General features: G+C 36.9%; 1 long non-coding RNA gene across 8 annotated transcripts in view; it reads right to left on the minus strand.

The window, feature by feature from the left end:
* LOC141379295 (uncharacterized) overlaps nt 1-25,444 on the minus strand; it is an 85,134-nt gene that overhangs the window by 34,419 nt on the left and 25,271 nt on the right. For 3 of the 8 annotated variants that reach the window (XR_015518540.1, XR_015518542.1, XR_015518539.1), the window contains 2 exons: nt 2,437-2,546; nt 1,995-2,076 (listed from right to left, as the gene is read on the minus strand). The exons of 2 other annotated variants lie outside the window; for them this stretch is intronic. This is a non-coding gene — a long non-coding RNA (uncharacterized LOC141379295). Of the gene's footprint in view, nt 1-1,994; nt 2,077-2,412; nt 2,547-25,444 lie in introns of those variants that run through there. 3 more of the 8 variants (XR_015518541.1, XR_015518543.1, XR_015518536.1) reach the window with 2 other exon arrangements.

Genomic DNA, 25,444 nt, shown 5'->3' on the forward strand with positions numbered 1-25,444 from the left:
TGTAACAGTTAGATAAAACTGTAAAAAAATTTATAAATTATATTTTATAAATAAATATTTTTAACCAAAAGACCTTCCTTAACGTATCCTCCACTTATTCCAAACCTATTTGACTTTCCTTCTAGTTGAGCACAAAAGAAGATGTTCTGAAGAATGTTGGAAAGTAGCAACCATTGACTTCCATAGTACTTTAGTTCCTAGTATAAGTGTCAATGGTTGCTGCTTTTCCAACACTCATCAAAATATCTTGTGTGTTCAACATAAGAAAGAAATTCATAAAAGTTTACATCCACTTGAGAATAAGTTAACGGTAAGGAAATGTGGGTGAACTATCTCTCTAACAATAAAGACATATTCCACAAGCTTCTTTGCTTATGTTTACTAAGGCGGCCAGTATTATTGAAGTGCGCTGTATAATTCAGATTATCATAGCCTGTCTCTCTACTGCCCTCTTATGGAGAGCCCAGTGTCACTCTGTGTTATTCTTCAGAAAGTGGGACATCTCCGTGAAGCCCTGAGCTCTGACCTCACAATCTCTCCTTCTGCAAACTGAAAGCAGGTCACTTGTGTTTAACCCCGGGGCCACGGCACTCAGTCACCTCTGAAGACACGAAGAGAAAGCCATTCAGCCAACCGATCAGCACACAGACATGTGAAAGCAGCGTTCATAAATAATGTAGGAAAGAGCTCCGTCAGGTTCTGTAGCTCAGATGGAGGACCAGCACCTCGCGAAGCCACAGACACTCAAATCTGAGAATGACATTTGCAGAAACAGAGGGAGGGAAGCTGAGGACGGAGAAGGGAAACAGGCAGAAAGGGAAAATGACAGCATGATGGAGAGAGACAAAAAAAGTGTGCAGAGTGAAAGGGGAAATGGGGCTAAAAAAAAAGGGGGGGGGGGGGGGGGACACCACTGATTTAGCTCCTATTGAAGTGTTCCAGTGGTGCTCGGGGTTAAAGAGCAAAGTGTGATGGATACGATCTCATTAAAATGGGAAAGTGAAGCTTTAATTTCCTGCGCATGTTCCATCTTTATTAATGTCAGAAGCAGCAGGTAGTCAATTGCATTAGGCCTTCGATCACTGCCTGTGCATTGCCCCAAATGACAAATATCAAGCCAGGGCATTGCTCAGAAGGAGATCGTTGTGAGTATCACTGGAACAAATTACTAACACATCACCAGGTCAAACCAGAGACACGCTGAGAAATCCAAAGTACAGCATGGGATTGAGGTCATTTGAAAACTTGCTTCACTTCAAGAATATTTCCACCAAAAGTGGAAAGTCTGTATTTATTTACTTGCACTCGTTTCATTCAACTTTCGTTCTTCTGTGGAACATTTTAGGAAACTTAAATTTGAATAAATGTCACATTAGTCCCATAAATAACAAGAGTCAGTTGAGGCTGGACAAAATGGAAAAAAGAATGGATGAACATTTGAATTGACTACAATTTTTTATTTATTATACATAATTGTGTTGTTTTTTATTTAAAATAAAACAAATATTTAGTCATATTCAAATATTCATTAATAGTTTTATAGAAGTTACGAAACACCAACATGGTGTGGCTAAATATCAACTTTGATATAAAACAGCCCTGGAAGTAAATAATAGTTTTATATTAATATGTTCAAAGTTTTCTTTATTTATTATATAATACTCTTTTTACTAACAAATCATGTTTTTTTTAAATATAAGTTTGCAAAGGCTGCATTAAAAAGGCACTGTTTTTAAAACAACAGTAGCCAAAAAATATAACTGTAAAATGTTTACAATTCTGAATATTGGTTAATTTAAATAATGTAATTTATTTTGGTGTTGGTAAAGCTGAATTTAAGCAACCATTTCTGCAGTCTTTAATGTCCAACATATGCTCATTCTGAAAACGTAACCCTAAGTGAAGTTTATTTATAAACTGATTTCAAGAGCATCACATGCTTATGATTAGCACTGTTGCCTCACAGCAAGAACGTCACTGGTTCTAGTCCTTACCAAGCCAGCCGACATTTCTGTGAGGAATTTACACGTTCTCCCCGTGCTCACGTAGGTTTCCCCCTGGTTCCCCGGTTTCCTCCTACCGTCAAAAAACATGCAACTTAAGTTAATTGACTAATCCAAATCGGCACCATAGACAAGACAATAGTTATCTCTTAAGAGCAATCACTGTCTGTTCATTAGTTACCACAGCAAGGGAATTCCTGAGATCTGATTGAGCTCAAACTCCCCTCTTGGCTTGCAAACGGGAGGGAGCCCCGGGCTCGATGAACTTATGAACTTAGGGCTCTCTCCAGGTACAGCATGCCAAACAAGCCTTATAATAAATCATCAGCTAAGTGTGAACGCTTGAAATACATTACTGGAGATGACAAATTATGTAAACGATATGGGGCAGTATGATGGCGTTCCTTTTCGCGCTTACCAGATGACCACTTACCTCCGTGTGGACGGCTGTGCCGCTGTTAGCAGTTTGTCCAGTTATCTTGCCATGTACATCAGTGGACTTGAGACGCAGAGAGAAGTTGACCACGATGATGAGATTCGAGACTGGTGAAGAACAGTTTCAGAAAGCAGGTAAGACAAAAACAAAAGCCAAAAATAAAACAGTAAATAACAGGTTGAGAATGTGGTAAAATATGAGGAAAAAAAATCAAGCGAGGGCTTTTCTTTTTCTGGATTGCTTTTTAAAACCGACGGTTGGTTTTAGAGAAGTGGGTGGTAGGGTCAATCTGTGATTTTGACAACACTATTAGTTGGGTTTAGGGAAGGAGGAGGGTGGGCCAGTCGATCGATCAGTCAGTCGACAGCAACCTCTGGTGGATTTACATGAGAAAAGCTGGAGTAAATGACACTCGCGAGAGTAATTTGAGATCTCAAAAAGCCTACACAGAGGCCTCTGGTGGATTCGCGAAAACAAAAGCTGCAAAAACGTAGCTCCTGGGATGCATTTAGCACTCTCCAGAAATGTATATAGTGGTATGTTTACAGAATGAGCCTGGGTTGCAAATGTCACATGATCTGAATTCTGAAAGAAATCTATAGTGCTCAAGAAACATTTCTTTTTATTATATGATTATGATACAATTTTCTGAATTATCTGATCTTTTTTTTTTTTTTTGGAAAGACAGAAATATTCTGCAACATAGTCATTTTTGATCAGTAATGCATTCTTGACTTTAAAAACAGTATAAATTCTACAAAAAAAGAAAAAGGAAAGAATTAAAGAGGAGTGTATCTTTTATTAAATTACCATCTTTTCTCTAAATATCTAATTTATCATTGTCATAATATGATAAGTTTATTTGTTCATTTACATTGAAGATGATACATCTTGTCCTTCTGGAAGTGAAGGCACCTTCAGATGCCCTGCCTATAGCTATTGTTTTATGTAAATGTAAAAAGCGAGGTGAAGATGGTAGAGGAGAGAGCCTATATGCAGGCACTCTGCTGGAACATTGAGACTGCTTCTCATTGAGATGTAGCTGGCCTGTTAAATCCACATGCTTTACGGCACTTGTCAGCTCGATTGATAGCTACACATTCACTTCTGCAGGTGAGGAGAGGGGTAAAGCATGAATTTCACGCACATATTTAATAACGTTGGTCACAAATCATCGGCAGGAACATGCATCACAGTATCCCGTACGAGAAATTCAGGCAAAATCCAGTGTTGGTAAAACTAGCTGCAGTCATCCGAACAAACTCATTTCCAATGCCATACTCTTGTTAAAAAGACGAGACTAAACAACAATTCAGAGGATGTCATGCATTGAATGGGCAAACTAGAAGTCCTACATTCAAAATGGAGTACATTCACACTACATTGCTTGCTAATATTTGTATGAATCTCTTATTTAATGTGGTTAATGCCATTCAGAGTGTGCAAACGTGTCAAGTGTTGAGTTTCATGATTGTGTATGAAGTGAGGTGAGAAGTGTTCAGCTTCATCTCTGATGCTGCTCCATCACAAGCCGATTAACAAGCGTGTTTTTGTTTTTTAACCCTTTTTAACCCTGGATAGTTCGCCCAAAAATGTAATTTTACTCACTATTTAATCACCAAGTATATTCAAACCTTTAAGACTCTTTCTTCTGTTGAACACAAATGAAGATAAAGCCAGAATTATTAGCCCCTCAGAATTTTTGGCCCTTTGTTTATTTTTTTCCCCAACTTTCTGTTTAACAGAGAGAAGATTTTTTTCAACACATTTCTATACATAATAGGTTTAATAATTAATTTCAAATAACTGATTTATTTTATCTTTGCCAGGATGACAGTAAATAATATTTGACTAGATATTTTTCAAGACACTTTATACAGCTTAAAGTGACATTTAAAGGCTTAACTAGGTTAACTAGGCAGGTTAGGGTAATTAGGCAAGTTACTGTATACTGTATAAATAAAACAAATAAGACTTTCTCCAGAAGAAAAATATTATCAGACATACTGTGAAAATTGCCATGCTCTGCTAAACATCAACTGGGAAATATTTAAAATAGAAAAAATAAATAAATAAATCAAAGGGGGGCTAATAATTCTGTCTTTAACTGTATATTGACATTTTGGATGAACTGTCTCTTTAAATGCATATCTTTATTTAAAGAGTTCAGGGATGTCATTGATTTAACTCCCCTTGTTCATTTATTAAAGTTAATCAATAACAGTCTTCATATTTCTATTAATTAATGACTGTTTTCTCAATTTGTAAGTGCATCATGTCACTAGTGCCCCAGTGTATTTAATAGGGCAAATACAATTCACCTTTAAACTTCAGGATTGCAGTGTCCAACGCACAAATAAGATGTAATCAGTTATCAAATTGTTGATTTATTTTTATTTTATTTTATTTTTATGACTTTTGTTACTATACTTGTGTTTACTGCTATCGTTGATTTTGTCATTTTTTACTCTTTTTTTTTTCATTTGTACAAACTACTTATTTCAAATGAGCTGAAACCACACAGTTTTTGAGATTTCATTACGACAACTTAATTGTTTTATGACCTTGGAAACAATAGTTTTGAGTCACATTCAGAATGAACAAGGGAGGTGTGCTTTGATGATGACAATGATGGTAAAATCCTCTGCTCAGTTTCAACACCCCCCAAGTTCCGATAGATAACAAAATAGGCTTAATGTACTTTTGTAGGGCAGCGCGGTGGCACAGTGGGTAGCACAATTACCTCACAGCAAAAAAGTCACTGGTTCGAGCCCTGACTGGGTCAGCTGGCATTTCTGTGTGGAGTTTACATGTTCTCCTCGTGCCTGCATGGGTTTTCTCTGGATGCTCCGTTTTCCCCCACAATTCCAAAAACATGTGGTACAGGTGAATTGGGTAAGCTAAATTGTCCATAGTGTATGTGTGTGAACGGGAGTGTATGGATGCTTCCCAGTGATTGCAGCTGGAAGGGTATACGCTGCATAAAACATATGCTGTATAAGTTGGCGGTTCATTCCGCTGTGGCAACCCAAGATTAATAAAGGGACTAAGCCGAAAAGAAAATGAATGACTGAATGTATTTTTGTAATTCCTTGAAGCATATGATTATAGCTGAACTGTTGAAGTCAATATTTTGAGGTTCCTAAGGTTTTGGTTTCTACTTTGGACTTTGAACATGTCTGGACCATTGCTGTATATGGAGGATTAGAGAACTCTTGCATCTAAAATATCTCAATTTGTGTTCTGAAGATGAACAAAGGTCTCAGGGGATTAGAATGACATGAGGGTGAGAAATAAATAAAATAATTTAAATTTTTGGGTGACCCTGCCCTAGTTTAATTCATCAATGAAAGAAATTCCATTGGATTCCATGAGTGAAAGAGGAAAATAAGAACAATAAGAAACGTGCCCACTTACAGTATAAAACCAAGTATACAGTATGCATCAAAAAAGGACCTTAAAGAGTTGGTTCATGAAAAAATTTAAAATCAGTCATCATTCACTCACTCTCAGTTCAAATGCATATAACTATTGTTCATCTTGAAAACACAAATGAGGACTTTTTTTATAAAATTTGAGAGATTTCTGTCTCTGTACTGAACATAACTCGAAACTCTGATGAAAAGCATTCATTAAGCTAAATAAATGAAACCATTTAACTTATGTTTTTAGAAGAGACATGATCTCTTTACATGAACATTGTATCCATCCATATGGATGGATATTGATTATTGTGCCTGCATGCCGTTGTGACCATAAAAAAGAATTTATTCTATTCCAAGCAAACAAATCAATAAAATAAATGGCAGTATATGGCATGAGAGTGAAATAGAAAATATAAACTTGCAGAAGGTGGATTTGTGCAGATTCTACCAGCTAGAAAGCAGTGGTTGAAAGATGGAATCCCAGGGGAGATCCCGTCAACTTCTAACACATACCTCATTGATGAAGCACCGCCATAAAGGCTTCATAAAGGCTTCATAAATATGTATTGTATTAGATACAGCTGCAGCCGGGATGACATTCTGCTCCATTTCAGGTCTCTGCTTTGAATGATTACACGTCTTGTTTTGGTAGATGACACCAATGTGGGTTTTAAAATTGGGTTCTGACTCAAATAAAATATATTTTGCAAGTATTTTAATTGATCAGCTGTTTTCTTAGGCATATTTTGGAAGTAAACTGTGATTATTTTTACATGAAGATTTAGGGTCTTTTAAAGGGAGACCAGATGACATGCCTATAGGCGATACATCAGCACTATGTCACACAGCATGAGGGTGTAATTGCTCTAATTTTGTAGCTCTAGCGTCCCTCTGGAATACCTGACAAACCTGACCTCCTGCTTCAGGACACTACACAGACAGCCCATAGTGAAGGGTCAGAGGTCAGGTCCAAGCTCAGGGTTGACCAAGCAGTGAGAGCTGAGTTTATGCAGCTGCTGTCTTGCCTGAACTGGCTTTTATCACACCCTTGACCTTTGTCTGGCTGAGGCACAAAGTAATGTGCCTCTATATGAAGGACTGGGCCACCTTTGAGACTATAAAGAGCCCTGCACATATTACTATTGGACTATTAAAATGTGCAGAATGGCACATTTTAAAAGGCTGTTGTTCTTTACTTATTTCAATATAAATTAAAAATAAACATTTAGTGAATAATGGCTTAAAGGTATGGTTCACCAGACATTGTACATTTGGTGTGGCCATCCAAGCTATGTCTTTAGATATTATTCATATAGAAGTCATAATGACTACTTCCTGATGCTTTTATGCTGCTTTTTGAAGCTTTTATAAAGCTTTAGTTTCATCTTTTTTTCAGATGAAAAAGTTGTGCAGGTGTGGATCAGTAAATGACAGAATTTGTTTTAAAGCTACAAAAGCTTTCTATTTTAGTACTGATGATATTTTCTGTTTTTAACAGCAGGTCAACTTAATATCATTGAAATTATAAGAAAACGCCCAAAAGATTGTTTGAAGAAAGAAAATAAAAATGTATTTGGGTAAAACTTATTTTAAACAGTTAGCTTTACTGGGCGACACGATGGCTCAGTGGTTAGCACTGTTGACTCACAGCGAGAAAAAAAGTCGCTGGTTCAAGTCTCAGCTGGACCAGTTGGCATTTCTGTGTGGAGTTTGCATGTTCTCCCCATGTTCGTCTGGGTTTGCTCTGGTTTCCCCTAGAGTCCAAAGAAGAGCATCCACTGTGTAAAACATATGTTGAATAAGTTGGCAGTTCATTTTGCTGTGGTGACCGCTAATGAATAAAAGGACTCAGTCGAAGGAAATTTTGCTTACTATAAGAGAACATTTACAGCACATGTCATTTTTTACATGAGAAATGTTTTTATGCAGTTTATGCCTTAGAGTGCAAATGTAATAACTTTAATAACATTGCATGTAATACTTGTTTTGTCATGTATCGTCCCGTGTTCGCGTGGGTTTCCTCCGGGTGATCCAGTTTCCCCCACATTGCAAAGACATGTGGTACAGGTGAATTGGGTAAGCAGTGTCCGCAGTGTATCTGTGTGAGAGTGTTTAGGCGTTTCCCAGTGATGGGTTGCAGCTGGAAGGGCATCCTCTGCATAAAACATATGCTGGATAACTTGGCGACCCTAGATTAATAAGGAGACTAAGCCAAAAATAAAATGAATGGATGAATGAAGCTTCCATAGTCAAAATAAATAAATAAGGTAATTTCATGACAAAACTTGCTATTCTGTCTTTTTCTTTTTTTTAAGATTCTCATTCAAGATATAAACACAAGTTATAAAGTCAGAATTAGATATGGACTCACAATTGTCTTTTTTCTTCAGAATTGGACATTATAACTTACAAATGAGTGTTCATTGTTCACATTTTTGACCACTTATGAGTATATATCTCACAATTATGTCTTACTAATTTTCAAAAGTCACAATCGTATAATTTATAGGGTATAAACAAGGGTGGCATGGTGGCTCAGTGGTTAGCAATGTCGCCTCACATTAAAAAGTTTGCTGGTTCAAGCAGGGCCAGTTGGAGTTTCTGTATGGAGTTTGCATGTTCTCCCTGTGTTGGCGTGGGTTTCCTTCGGGTGTTCCGGTTTCCCCCACAGTGCATAGACATATGGTATAGGTGAATTGGGTAAGCTAAATTGTGCGCAGTGTATGTTTGTGATCGTGAGAGTGTATAGGTATTTCCCAATACTGGGTTGCGGCTGGACGTGCATCCGCTGTGTAAAGCATATGCTGCAATAGTTGGATGTTAATTCCACTGTGGCGCCTTTGAAAAAGAGACTAAGCAGAAGGAAAATACATGAATGAATGAAGTGCTACCAAATATTAAGCAAACAGTCTACTAATAATACTACTAATGACTGCTAGTTGACATGTAGCTACTTATACTCAACAGAATATAACTATAGGATATTTAAAATTTAGTTTGTTAAAAAATTTAAGTCTCCAATAATGTAAAGTGAACATTCCATATCCAACTGAGCACCAAAATAATAATAATATTAATAATAATTAAAACAACAAAACAAACCTTTCTTTTTCCAGCACAAAACACCAGCTAGCTCTCAACCAGCTCTCAATCACATCCAATTATCCAGAAAGCAGAAAGCCTTTGATTGTCTGGTCAAGGTGAATCCGTGCCTGTCCTCAGGCATGAGAAGAATGCTTTTTTTGCATAAGCGCAACAGAAACTCTTGTACCCCCAGCTCTGATCAAGTTCCTATAATGGATATATGTGCTCAGACTCTCCCCGTAAGAGATGGCCTGAGGTTTATAGAGGACCATTGACTGGAGAACAATACCAGAGCTCACTTCTCTACTCATGCTGGTAAAAGTAGCTGCACTCCAGCCACGGTGGGCCCCTGAAGAGGGTCTCTGGAGAGTAACTCTGTGTTTGGACACCTGTTTGCATTTGGTTTTCCGAACAGAGTGAGAGAGAGGGGACTATTGTGACTGGCCACCCACAAGGCAGCCTGAAAAATCTCTGCCACACAAAGCAGAAGCGCCCTCTGTTTAAATAAATCAATGTTGATTCCCCCTGCAACATATGATCATGTTTTAAAATGCAAAAGATTTTCTTTGTTGTGAGCTAGTTACAACTGGAACTTCATGCCACATCAGGTGCAAATCCATTACAAAATTGCACAAAACGTTTGCAATATTTTCTAAATGTTGATTAAAAACTATTGAGGATAAAATGTGTATTGTTGCAATTCTATTCTAAGTCATTCCGAAAATCATATCAACAGGTATAGATAGGCTTATTTTATAGCAATTTACAAACCATTTCCTTTTTTTTTTATAATTGTGTTTTTCATGTTTTATTGACAGCACAGTGTAGAGCAGGGGTGTCAAACTCAATTCCTGGAGGACCACAGGACTGCAAAGTTTAGTTCCAACTCTGCCTTAAAACACTTGCCTGTATTTTAAAACAACCCTGAAGGATTAGTTTGATCAAGTGTATATAATTAGGGTTAAGCCATGGTCACACTACACTTTTTGCCCCATAGACTTCCTGTGGCCAGAACATGTGACCATATAGTGAGACAACTTTAGCATATCGCTGCATTCCAAAGTTCAAGCTTGGTGAACTCTGACCTGTGAAATCACATCGATTAGGACATTGTTTAGCGTTGAAGAACAACATTACTTTGACATCCAATAACAACGTCAAATGACATTGATATTTGGTTGATTTAAGGTTGTGTTGGAAAGTGACCAAAATCCATTGTCAAGCCAAAATCTTAAACCAACGTCATAATGACGTTAAATACTGAGAGTCAGATATGGCAACCAAAATACAACCTCTAATAGATGACATAGCGGTAAAATTCACACAACGTCAAGCAGTAACATTAGACATAGATTTTCAAGTTGATTAGAGGTTGGACAGTGGACATTGACTTCGGCCTGACGCTGTGTTCTGACTGTCACGACTGGGGTTGGGGAAAAAGAAGCGAGGAATCAAATGCAAAGTAAATGAGTATTTAATAATAGTAAAAATAAAATAAACAGCAAAATAAATTACCACGACGGGGAAAAACATTACTGAAATAAACAAACAAACAAGACTGGGCAGGTTGGCAGGGATCCAGAAGGGAACACACAGGACTGGAACAGGACAACGCAACATATGATGACGAACTGGTACAGGACAACAGACATGAGGAGATTATAAGCACAAATAAAATAACCCACAGGTGAACAAACAGGTGGTAAACATGTGAATCAAAAAAACTAAAGGAGACACACACAAATGACAGAAACAGGACAAGACAGAGCTAGTGTGTGGACTCAGCCACGAAAACAAGAATTTACAAGACCAGAGTCGCAGAACCCTGACACTGACATCAACACAATATTCATTTCCAAACAAAACTCAAGCCTCTAACATCGTTAGGGTATAACGTCAATCTAACGTCATGTTGATGTCCTGTGCCTGCTGGGTTATGTCCTAATGTTGTAATGTCCTAATATGTCTTAATGTTTGTTACACCTTATAAAAACATTTTGAAATATCCGGGCATTTTTGCAAAACGGATGCATTTTCATTAAGAACATTATCAATTTGCAATTTCAGTTTGCACAATTTGCAGGATAATGGAAATGTGCCTACGGTTCTGTTCATTGGGCAATATATTCAAATGTAAAGAGATCAATACAGCTATGCTTAAAGTAAGCGTTCTTAATTATTGGATGTGACAGAGGAAGTATTGAATTTCTCCTGTTCTGTTGACCCAACATACAGCACTGACATTCTGCCTCCCAAGAGGGACTGGGCATCACTATCAGCCTGCTGTGAATATAGGTAAACGTGTGTGTGTGTGTGTGTGTGTGTGTGTGTGTGTGTGTGTGTGTGTGTGTGTGTGTGTAATCAGAGAGAGATAAGAGATAGAAAAGTCACTGCAATACAAACCAGCAGAGCATTCATTCACAATACATCGGACTCATCAGACTGTTACATTAGACTATTTTCAGCACTTTTTTCAAGTAATTCCTGGACACTTACTTTTACAGAAGTCTTTTTTATAAGCTTAGTGAGGTCAAATTACAGTGGATACATATAAGCCCATATCAAAACTAGTGAGTGGATACAAAAGTGAAAATATAAATTAATTTCAAATACATTGCAATAAGCTGGGGATAATGGTGATCATAAATTAACCATAAATAAAACAGGCAACTTAGTTTCATTCAACTCACCCATAGCGCATGTCTTTAGACTGTGGGGAAACAGCACCCAGAGGAAACCCATGCAAACACCGGGAGAACATAAAAACTCCACACAAAAGTGCCAACTGACCCAGCGGGGACTCGAACCAGCAACAGTGCAACAGTGCTAACCACTGAGCCACCGTGTCACCTTTAAAGCTAAATTTATTTGACCAAATATTTTTTAAAACATCAATATTTTGATGTTTTATAACAATTTTACAACTTCTTTACTATTTTAATTTGTTTTAAAAAGTAATATATCCCTGTCCCTATCCCTGAAATTTCAACATCATTTGTCACATGGTTCAATATCATCAGTGTCACATATAAATTTAGAAATCAAATCAATTTACTTGTTGCTGTTGATTTTACTAATAAATTATTTATTCAGTGACTCACTCACTCATTATACTTTGGCTCAGTCTCCGATTTATTAGGGGACACAACAGCGGAATGAACCATTAATAACTGGCACATGTTTTATGCAGTGGATGCCCTTCCAGGATCAACCCAGAACTGGGAAACACCCATAAACACTCACATTTACACACACACACACACACACACTCATTCACTACGGCCAATTTTAGTGTATCTAATTCACTTGTACTGCATTTCTTTGGACTGTGGGGGAAACCAGAACACCAGAGGCGAAGAACATGTAAACTACACAGAAATGCCTCCTGGACTAGCTGGAACTCAAACCAGTGACCTTCTGTGAAGCCACAGTGCTAACCACTGAAACACTGTGCTCTTTTGTTCAATTTAATGTATACCAATGTACACTCAATTGTATACTGATAACTATAAAAAAAAATTGCAATTTAAAAATCTCACTCTCTCACTTTCCTTCAGCTTAGTCCCAAATTGAAATGAACCACCTTAAAAATCTATTATTTTAAAAGTATTTGTGCATGCAATGTATTATTTAGTTTAGAGAAACTAGAGCTTGCGGGCCAAAGTTGGCGGATGGCAACCTTTGATTAGGCCCCACATGCCATCTGAGAAAATGTAGAGAATGATGAGGAAGGTTGGTTAAATGCCTTTCTTTATTAGAGATCGTCATTTCTAATTTATCATAACATTTTGTTTAATTGAGCATCCAAAAAGCAAACTGAAATTAAATGTTTAAATTTACTGCTGCGAATGAATCAGATATTTTTTTTTACAAATGTCACACGATGGATAGAGAAAATCTGCGAGCAAATCAAGGGAAAGGGCAGATCCAGCTTGACTAGTGTAATGGACATTGAACTCCATTGTGTTATAAAGAGTGAGGACTTTTTATGTTTTTAATGTAACAATTGCTTTATAAAATGTACAAAAATGTTGTTATTAATACGATTATCATATATATATATATACATACATATATATACATATATACATATATATATATATATATACATATATATATATATATATATATATATATATATATATATATATATATATATATATATATATATATATATATATATATATATATATATATATATTTTTTTTTTTTTTTTTTTTTTTTTTTTTTTAAATGAACAAAAATAAGAAATTACCAGGACAACTTTAATGTTATACAGTTTGGTATTTTCCTTTGGTCCACCATCCTCAATCAAGCTTGGTTTTTGGCCCTTCATAAGAAAAATTTGGGGCAAATAAAGCAGCAAACTGTACATTTGCCTCTTTGTCGTCATCTGCATTTGAAGGCTGCAATTGTAGTTATTTGCAGAAGTATTTTCTTTACGTGGGTTGTACATTGGCTCCGGTTTTGCTGTGTATGTTTGGGAAATGAGGTACTTACGAAAAATATGCTAAGTGCCAATAGTGGCCAACGGTAATTACCTCTGAATAATTAGCTCAGCAATTTTAGTGGGTAGCAGTAAATTATAAACTATTACCACAAGTTTATTGTAAATCAGGCTGAAATAAAGACACACATACACAAACAAAACAGTTTTAGTTACTGGCTGGTTATGTACTCAAAAATAATTTTAGATAATTTTAACCTACAAAGTTAACCAAAACTGCAGCTTTAACCCAAACTTTAATATTATAAATTGTGTGTCTAATATTTGACTTCAGTCAATAAAGGGGTTTCAAACTCAGTTCAATGATGATTATAATGGTGTCTTAAGAAGGCAACTGCCTATAGTGCACGAGCCAGTATGACACCTTATTAGGATTTGCAACAGAGCTTCTACCCACTGAGAATAATATATCCAAATTTTCAATATTATGTCTCTAAAACATGGAAGAAAGATAAATCCCTGAGTGGTGCAGTTTTTTCTCCATTCAGTTAATGAGAAAAGCATTTAGCTCAATATCATCCTCCAAAAATAGACTCCACTATAGACTTTTTTTAAAGGAATAAGCAGATAAGCATATGCTTCGTCATCATTCTTCATCCTAATGTCATGCTGACCCCTGTCCATGTGTCTAAAGACCTCCTCAGAGAAGATGTGCGATATTTTTAGCCGTCTACATACAATACAGTCTCCTTTTCCCCTCAGCATTGTCCTCACGTTCACTTCAGACTCTGATTTACAACCTGTGTCAGGTAGGCAAAGCTCTAAATCCGCATCCCGGGCAGGAGGAGCGAGGCTGATTTAGGGTCTGGGGAGAAAAGGCTACAAGCAGGGATATTGGTGTCATCGCATGAATGTGATCCATCCTATTGTTATCTATGCAAGTTCCTGTAGTGCGCTGGAAATGTCAAATGAGCAAACTGTTTCCATTTCAGGAGTCAGATATAGACAAGATATAAAGTACAAGCTCAGAATCTTCTGGAGAAAACATTTAGTGGAGAATGAAAGAATATAGCAATTGTGAAATGCTTCTAATTCTCTCAAATTGATTGTGTAAATTTATCTGTTATGTTCAAGAAACCAGTATGAGATGATTCGGCTGTATGACACGGTGCGTTATCCTGCTGGAAATAGCTATCAGAAGATGGGTACACTGTGATCATTAAGGGATGGACTTGTTCATCAACAATACTCAGGTGGGCGATACTGCAAAATTTGGTATTGATCTGTATCTCCGTATCGCTGATATATATATATATATATATATATATATATATATATATATATATATATATATATACACACACACACACACACACACACACACACACACACACACACACATATATATATATATATATATATATATATATATATATATATATATATGAGCTATAATTAAATGCATTTGTTAAAATACAAGACAAATTTTTAACTCTTTTAAGCCAAATAAAAAAAAACTCCAAACAGCGCTCCTCTATTTTCCGTCATCTCAGAAAAGTGCGGGTGCTTTGGTGCTGCTGAGTCACGCGATGAAAGGATGATGAAGAGCCATGTGGCTCGAAACGTTACATGCTTTGTGTCAGCCTTTTTATTCATTCATTTTCTTGTCGCCTCAGTCCCTTTATTTATCCGGGGTCGCCACAGCGGAATGAACCGCCAACTTATCCAGCACATTTTTACGCAGCGGATGCCATTCCAGCTGCAACCCATCCTTGGGAAACCTCCACACACACATTCACACACACACACTCATACACTACGGACAATTTAGCCTACCCAATTCACCTGTACCGCATGTCTTTGACTTGTGGGGGAAACCGAAGCACCCGGAGGAAACTCATGCAAATGCAGGGAGAACATGCAAACTCCACACAGAAACGCCAACTAAGCCGAGGATCGAACCAGCGACCTTCTTGCTGTGAGGCGACAGCACTACCTACAGCGCCACTGCGTCGCCCCTAATTGAATAAATTTGTATTTTTGGAGCCTTGTTGTTGCCGCCTTTGATTAACATTTAATTTGCACGCGATGAAAGGACAACTAATAACAGCAGAGCAAGAAGGAGCAACGGTGTATGCGAGATATAAAAAGAGCAAGGTATTTAGAGACATGCCCGCTCTTTTATGAAACAGGAGCAATGTACTTTAGCGTAAATTAGATGAAATTTAAATAAAAGTATCGATCTCTGAAGGCTTCTAGCGATCATATATCAACGTTGTTATCCATACTATCGATATTAGGATCGATCCACCCACCCTTATCAGGTAGCCTTTGGCATTGACACAATGCTCAATTTGTACTAAGGGGCAGAAAGTGTGCTAAAAAAAATATCTCCCCCACAAGTAGACCATCACTATCAGCCAGAGCCGTTGAAACAAGGCAGGATCCAAGCTTTCATGTTGTTGATGCCAAATCCTAACCCTACCATCCCAATGCAGCAGAAGTCAAGACTCATCAGACCAGGCAAAGTTTTTCCAATCTTCTATTGTCCAATTTTGTTAAGCTTGGGTGAACTGTAGCCTGAAGCTAACGAGCAGCTGGACAAGTGTACCTAATAAAGTGGCCGGTGTGTATATAATATAATATAAATATATAATAATACAATTTAAATGAATATGTATATAGTTAAATTTAAAATAAATGCATGAAATAAAACATTTTTAAATAAAACTAAATATTTTTTAATTAAATAACAATTTAAGTCCTAAATAATACATTTGGAAATCCTTTCACAACATTTATTTTTATTGATGTTGTTTTTCCAGATATAAACTTTTTTAGCAAAACCATGTCATTAACAGAAAATAAATAAATGAAAATGTACATTAAAACAAGTGTCTCAAAATGTATGATTATGAATTGATTATTAAATGTGGACAAAAAAAATAAAGAAACAAACAAATAAATCGATAAATAACAGCCACTAATTTAAGGCATGTGGTTTTTAATTTAATTTCAGTATAACTCATGCTATCCTTTAAAGCGATTCTACTAAATTATCATCAGCAGTCTGACTGTGGCCTTTTTTGCACCAGTCCACATTCAATATACTTTGACCTGATTGTGAGTTTAAGTGCTCTCCAGTAGAGCTCATTCAGTAGCAGACGACCCTCTGCTAACATTGACATTGCCTGACCTTGTGCCTAAATGCCTGTTATCACCAAACAGAGATAATGCAAGTCTGCACTTCCTACAGGGGTTGAGGCATCTGATAATGTTTTATGGCCGTCACCACTCCTCTCAGTGATTGGCATAATTGATAGAGATCATTCCCAAGATCTCACAACAGACGAAGCATATTGTGCTCTAATGGGAATGTGCTTCACAATCACACACACACACACACACACACACGCTTCTTGTGCCTCTTGTGAGTTGGGCTACAAATTGAGAGACACACACCAGTAATATCCACAGAGCAGAGAGGCTGTGACCATAACTGTCAGCAGCTAATAAATGTGTGAAACTGTGGCCTCTAATTTTCTCAATGACATGAAATAATGGGCGAAGCTTTCACTTCTGCGAAAGATTGTAATGTACCAGTCATGGCTTCCAGTGTAAACCATTAGTGCGACAGGCGAACCACACATGCTCATATGTCTTCAGACAAACGGAGCTGTTCAGCCCACCTTCATTTTCCCATCACACCAGATTATAGAACAAATATGTCACTTCTCCAGCTTATTTGCACTGGGAAATGACAAAAAAATCTCTATTCCCTGAGAAATATTGGCATTAGCTTTCAGAGCGCTCTGTTATTAGGTAGTTGACATGACGTGTCAATCGGTGGTGGCAGTCCTGTTGTGTGACATACTGTTCTTTAAGATGATCACAATTAGATAGATAGAGAGATAGATAGATAGATAGATATGAAAGCTTTAGCTATAGTTCTACCAGGAAGACTGAGATGTCACGTCATTCATAATAATTATCTCGTCAGCCTATAACAAACAAGCAAGCCATAAATATATAAGCTCATCTAAACAATCTGTTTCGCTGTACTCAGGTGACGTTGCGGAAGTTTCTCTCCATCCTCCCCATCACCACCACCACCAAGTCGGCCTTGTCTCCACTCAGGGGGTTGGCTTCGCCCTGCCTTCATCTCCAGGCAGGATCTGCCAATTTATCCTGAGTTCTGCACTATAGACGGGGCTTACGCCAAATGACTTTATGAAAGGACCGCAACAAACTCGCATTTATGCAAACAATTCATAATAAATGTTCAAACGTTTATCTGCCTCCTAAAGTCTTTCTGGTAGAATTGTTTTGAGCATCATCATATTGCTGCAGACATCCCATAAAAACAAACAATAAAAACAATATCAAATACAGTAGTTACAATAATTATAATGCTAATTAATAAACACTGAAACTTCGGTTAAATTGGTTCAACCTACACTTAGGGACTCTCTATCTCCTCTTAGAAGGAACCAATTCATAATGTGGAAACAAATTTGAGTTGGACCATTCAGAATCCTTTCCACCTGATTGAGAAAACAATTCTAATATAAAACTTGAGAATTAAAATATCCATCATGCCCGACAATTTTCCATCCTGTCTTTAAGAAATGCATCAACAAGATTTACAATGTACAGATAGGTTGCCAAACCACACTGTGATACCATATCTAACCATGCTTTTTTAAGAACAGCTTAACGGATAACAAAAAACCAACAAAAAAGGATTTAACTGTAGCACAGTCCTGGAAGAGAAACCAAAGGGCGTCCTTGTAAACACTCGCTCACTAGCATGTCTATAATGTACACCATGAACACAGAAAAAAAACAAGATACTGACAAAGAGGAAGTAAAATAAAGTGGCGGAACAAACCAATAGATATCCATATATATGGACAGACAGAAAGACAGACAGACAGACAGACAGACAGACAGATAAATAGATAGATAGATAGATAGATAGATAGATAGATAGATAGATAGATAGATAGATAGATAGATAGATAGATAGATAGATAGATAGATAGATAGATAGATAGATAGATAGATAGATAGATAGATAGATAGATAGATAGATAGATAGATAGACACATAGATAGACACCTAAATAAACACATAGATAGACACATAGATAGACACATATATAGACAAGACACATATATAGACAGACTGACACATAGACAGACAAAATATAGACACAATGACAAAAAAATACAACTTGAATGCAAGAACAAATAACAGACAAATATTATAATAATATTATACACTTGTACCTTTATGCTATCATGCAAAAGCAATATTTTAGTGTGATTTATCCTTGTTTTAAAGGTTGTCTTGTTTTTCTCATTCAGATCCACCCCCAGCCTAGAGCTAAAAACATTAGCCACCTTCATTTTCTGCTTCATTAAGCCTCCGCGAGTTTAATATCGATAGAAGTGTACACACTGTAATTCTTTTGAGTTAACTATCATTATATTATTAGTTGATTCAGCTCACTTTTAATCAGCCAAGTGATTTATTCCCCATTAGAACCCTGGACCTGCTCCATCTGCAAATCTGCTGAGCTGGTCATGCCATTAACTTTGATATTAGACTTAAAATCAGTTACACAAACACACGCGGAGACTGTACAAACCAATGAGGAAAAAAAAACTCACTACAGATGCAACCTGCAGAAAATCCTCTGTTGTGAATTCTATGAAACTAGCAACAGAAGCATCCTAATTATCTGAGCAATTAAAACAGTTTCGATACACTCCTGGTGGAGTGTTAAAGTGAGGAGAAACATTGTGAGGTTATTTATTTTGCTCATGTTATTTATACTGCTTGTGTTCATCTGATATATTAATAGCAACTTTTAATTGTTTTTTGTGTTTTGCTTGAAAAGAAAAGCTTTTTAACATGTATAAAACAAGCTAACACATCCTACACAGGCTGAGCATTTCACTTAATAAGACATCAGAGTCGCCAGGAGCCATGGTTATTGATTTGAATTATTCATTCATTCATTGTCTTTTCGGCTTAGTCCCTTTATTAATCAGGGGTAACCACAGCGAAATCAACCGCCAACTTATCCAGCATATGTTTTATGCAGCGGATGCCTTTCCATCTGCAACCCATCACAGGGAAACACCAAAACATTCTCATTCACAACCAATTACTTACCCAATTCACCTGGACCACAGGTCTTTGGACTGTGGGGGAAACCGGAGTACCTGGAGGAAACTCACATGAATGAGGGGAGAATATGCAAACTCCACACAGAAATGCCAACTGACTCAGCCGAGGCTTGAACCAGCACCTCCACTGCGCCGCCCATTAATTTTGTTTATGTTTATCCTTAATTAAAAAAAAAAACATTAACCACTGACTACCATTATTTGAATCCCCAAGGACCATGGATTCAGGTAAAAAAATGTCTATATTTTGTCCTATAGATACTGTTTTTACCAACCCAGGGTCATTTTGATTAATTTGTGCCGGAACACGCCGGATCCAGAACCTCTGAAATCTGATCCGGCACCTCACTTTACCGACCCACCTCCTCAACTGCCCTCCTCCCCCGTCCCCTGTTCACTTTGAATTTCTTCTGCGACTACCCAACCCTCTTCACTTTCATCCACGACACCCCTCTGCCATCCACTGGCACCGTGCCTATCTCTGTTTCTAGCATGCCTATTAAACTGGGTTTTTCAGTGGAGGGACAGATTTGATTAAATCTGGTTCTGAAGATGAATGAAAGTCTGATGAGTTCGGAATAATATTTTCATTTTGATGTGAAATATCTGTTTAACAAGTAGTTCCAATTGTTTTTGTATTTACAGATATATCTAGGACTTCTTAGCCATTAATTCCATTAAACTCAAAAAGTTAAGTTATGATTTTGAGGAAAAAATACTATTTTATATCAGTCAGATATTGCTGGCTAAAAAAACAGACAAACTCAACTTCAAGTTAAAGTATGTTTAAAATTTCAATTTAAAAAGCCCCTATTTAGCATTATAAAATGTCACATTTTGGTTTTGGGGGTCTCCAACAACAGGCTGATATGCATGCAAGGTCAAAAAACACTTTCATTGTCTTTTAATATGCATTTATTTTTACCTAATTATCCCAACGACTCCCATATGAATCGTTCAGCGATTCATTTGTTCCTAGGCCCCTCCATTGCGTGATGCTAATCTGCTGTAATTAGTCTGATGATAAAGTCTGTTGTGATTGGTAGACTGGGTTCAGCGTGAGACAGAGAGAAACACCCACCACTGCTATGAAGTAGCAGAGAGAAGGTGAGAGCCCAATGCAGAAATGCAATAATGCAATGCAGTTAAACACCAGTATATTACTCTACTCTTAAACCTAACACCAAGTAATAACCATGATACACATTCAGTATTAATCCACACAGTGGCAAAAGTTTAACTATTTTGAAAATTGATTGTGCCGCATGTGTGTAGGAACAGCCAATGGTGGCCATAGGCAAAGACAAACGGCAGAGGATTGCGAGTTCAGAAACACATTTTAATCGGTAAAGAAAAAAGCATGCGTCACGTTTTCAAAGTGACACCTGACCTGAGAGATACAGTACAAACACTGATCTATTATAAATAAGTAATTACAAGCAGTGTGGATTGATTACACATTACAACACACAATTAAACACATCTTTTGCAAACTAAACAAAACAAGGCAACAATTTTAATTATACTTACATGTTATGATATGGAGGAAGAAGAAACTGGTCCGTATGAACTGTAACAATAAAGTCCCTGTCAAAGTCTAATCTATAATAGTCTCTGATGCTCCTTCCTTTAATAGCAAACGGCTGGCAAATCCCACATTGCTGCATAGGTTATTGTATAAAAAAATCAGAAAAATGACAGGAACAAACACAGTACATGGTTTTACTGCTGTATTGTTGAGAAAATTAAACCGTTTTTACTGAAATGAAAACGCTTTAACCATTTAAATGAAATGCTTTAACCGTTTATTCCCCACAGCCGAATCTCCATTTGTCAGTGATTGTCATCTTCGCGTCATGATCAGTTCCGTGATCCTCCATGCTCTGCTTGCGTGTGAAGGTAAAGGCCATTCACATTTTACCGGATGTGCCATATCGACGTCGACACATTAATGTAAAAGATCCAAGGCCAACACAATACATTTTTTAATAATGATCAATAACCTTGAGTCAACTATTTCGTTAACAAATCAATAGTTTTAAACATGGTGCACTTTCAGATTTTAACCTCAGCTGCATGTTTTCATTCACTTAGTGCTATTACACACTGCATGAAAGGTCTTTTTTAAAAACATATAATAGGGGCTCCTTAAGAAAAAATAGAAGCCAGCACTTAGGTTTGTATTATACCATGCATTACCCAAATTTAAGTTCAAACAACCCAGCATTTTTAAGCATGTAATTAAATAAATGACTATATAAATCAATTAAAATAAAAATATATAATTAGCAATGCTTTGTTATGCCAGTGAAATACATCTTTTATAATAACCTAAGTCATGTAGCGTTTTTGTAAAAAGACAGTTGAAGCTTATGTTAAAGCCAGCTGAAATAGAGTGAAAAAGAAATTACCCAGGTATCAACCTAATACATATTTGTGATGAACTAATATAGTGGAAAGCTCTGTTATTAAACTCGGAATTCCTTACATCCACAGGGGGAAAATAGACAGAGGACAAAAACAAAGACAGGATAGAGAGAATAAATGAGTGCATGTGTTATTTATGTGAGCTGCTTGGAAATGCTGCTTATCCGCTTGCGATACTATAAAGGGGAATGTGGGCTCCCGAACACACACTGAATAAGATTTGTTGGGGGGAGAGACACATGGAAGGGTTTTAATGCTAAATTGAGTTAGATAGGGAGCGGCCTGTCGGAGAATGCGTGCAGGATGATGAATTATATATGAAGTTAATCTCAGCATGTCTTGCAACCCTTGATGGCTGCCTGGGGGAAAAAATAAGCAAAGTGTGGCGGCAGTGGACAAGCCTGACACATTTTCAGCCACTGCGCTTCAGCGTCTGTGTGTGCAGCGCTGCTGTCTAATGAACAGGGGCAGGCAGGAAAGGATGGATGGATGGATGGCTGGCTGGATGGGTGACCTGCACATGCTGTGGGATGTGGCAAGACTGTGATATGCATCTGTGGTGGGCATGTAAGGTGCGCTTGTGTGAAGAAGAGGAGTTTTGATCATGTGTGGTCGAGATCTCTGCCCTGACATGTTCCACTTAAAGAGAGGGAAAAAAGCGCTTCCCACACACTGTGAAGTTCTGTTACATTTTACAGAACATGACTGTGTGATACAATAATAAATATTTTCCGGCAGATGAAACTTTAGAATATTGAGTATTTAAAGCTGAATAAAGAGTAAATGAATAAAATGATGTTTTTTTTCTACCATTCAAATCCTTGGAGTTGGTAAAATTTTATTTATTCATTTTTGAGTACAATAAAATGTTATATTGTGAATAATAATTGAATTAATTTTTTTTTATTTGAATTTATTTTAAATACAATTTATTCCTCCAATGTCAACGCTATTTTTTTGAGTCCCTTACTCATTCAAAGATCATTCTCACATCCTATTTTAAACCAGTTATTTTAATTGATCCTTTTTTTATTAGTAGTATAGCAGCAGTCCTAGTAATAGATCAACTTATTTTCAGACGTTCAAAGAACATTTATCTGATAAATAAATCCTACATTAGAAACGTCTATAATCTCATTTCTGTTCGTCCTCGGGTTGCAGAACTCTTTTTTTTCCTCACTGACTCCAAATTTCTGTACTTTTTATAGAGGTGGTCCAGAGTGTATTTTTAAGGTTTGGTTGTGTTTTTGTATTAATGGAAGATCAAGTAAATGGATGTGTTGCTTTATTTTTTTTCTCTAACTATGGAATTTAATTAGCAGAATTTGCAGTAAAAATGTCTAACAGCTGTTGTAAATTGTCTAAAAAACATCAATATAAAAAAAAGGTTTGAGATGGATTATTGGTAATTGGGTGATAGTGTAGCTTTACCTTTACATAGAAAAATTAACCTGTTTAAAATTATTTCAGACCTACAGCACAATCTTTCTGTGAATTTAAAACCTTTTAAGGCCTAAAATTTAGTTTTTGAAACAAAGACATTTTAAGACTTTTCAAGACCCCACAGACACCCTGGTTTATGGGATGCAAAGCAATGTGTACTCATGCTTCATTTGTAAAAAAAAAATCACAATATTTTTTCATATATCTAATTCTAATTATATACAGCTACTTAGCTAGCATGAAAACGGCTTTCATATTTCCTAGTTCCTCCAAAGGCCCACCCTCAAAAGGCTCTAACATAATGTGATTCACTGATCGGCTTCATGTCACCAGGTGGTGTAACGTCTCTACTCTACTAGCATGCACTTTGTCTCTGTTGTGTAAATACTGTCAGTCAGTGTAGCTGGATTAGTTTAAGCCTGAAATAGACAGAAAATAAAAAGGACACTGCTGAACTTCTTGCCTGCTCTCTAAAATAAAATCTGACAAGTGTCTTAGGGTTAATAAGCACATGTAGGTAATATGAAACGTTCACATATCTTTTGCGAGTTTGTCATTTGAGATGTAGAGCTCATGGAAAGCGATGCACAGAGAGACAATGTACGGGATGGTGAAGATTGTGTATGTTTACAGTGGTTTAATGGATAAATTTGAATTTGTAGCTAAATTGGTAAAGGTGCCAAACAGCATTTCCAGTTGTTTACATCCTCGTTTACGTCATTGCTACAACATACCGTTAATGCTAGAAACTGTGCATGTAATTGATCAATTTTAACAAATAAAAACACTTACAGGTTGTGGCTCACAATCCACAGCTTCGTCTACCATGGTTGGAGCTGCTCCTTCTTTAAGGAGTTATTAGCCGAATCCAGCACTGAACTGGGAGAGATTTTGGAAGCTGTCCTTTGTCAAATGCTAGAGCTATATCCAGGGCTTAATTTGTGACGGAACACGCCGGATCCGGAACCTCTAAATTCTGATCCAGCAACTCATTTTACCAATCCCCCTTCTCAACTACCCTCCTCCCCCATGCGCTGTTCACTTTCACTTTCTTCCGCGACTCCCCAACCCTCTTTACTTTCATCTGCGACACCCCAGCCCCACTCAATTTTTTCTGCGACACCCCTCCGCACAAACCAAAAACATCACGTCCCACAACCTAAAATCTGTAGTAAAACATGCCGTTTTCTTCATAATGGTTACATTAATCAAGTTTGTTTAACATATTTTTATTAAAGTTGAATCCAGTGTACAAAATAATGTAAACTTGACTGAGTACTTTAAATACATTTATTTAAGGTTTTTACTGCAAATAAGTAACTCCTTTTTTTCATAAACCATCAACTAAAAACATAATCACACAGTCAAAAAAAATTACAAACTTTCTTGCTTGTTTAAACCACTTTTTTAAAATTATGACAACTGAATCGATTTGTGTTGGGACGACATCAATGAATTGTGTGAACCCTGCATTTTTTACAGTGCAAATGCCAATCATTTTCAACACAAACTATAACTGAGACACAATACAGCAGAGTAAAAACTACAGGTAACTCCTCAAAACAACAAAAATAAAATACAAAAACGACTACAAATATAAACTGATATAGGGAAAGCATTAAGATAGCCCAAACAACTTTTTTTCTCAAGTCAGAATCAAGTAAGAACTAGAAAATCAAGCTTCCTGACCCCTACAAAGTCACTACACTCCTGACAGTATATTTACAACCCAATGTCAGTGAGCTTCACCATACATTAACAACATCTAACTCTCTAATCAACAGCACATATGCACACACACACACACACATGAGGATTCTGATTTACAGTGCTAAACCCTCAAAGAGAGTGAAGGGCATCATCATGTGCGCTGTATGATCTACCAGTGCGTGCCGATCGCTTTAACCGAGACACAGCAGCAGCATCCGAGTGTGTGTGGCTGAATTTATGACAGCCCGCGATAACCGAACGTGTCGTCAATC

The sequence above is a fragment of the Danio rerio genome, chromosome 20, assembly GCF_052040795.2.
Source record: "Danio rerio strain M-AB ecotype USA chromosome 20, GRCz13ab, whole genome shotgun sequence".
Taxonomy (NCBI): domain Eukaryota; kingdom Metazoa; phylum Chordata; class Actinopteri; order Cypriniformes; family Danionidae; genus Danio; species Danio rerio.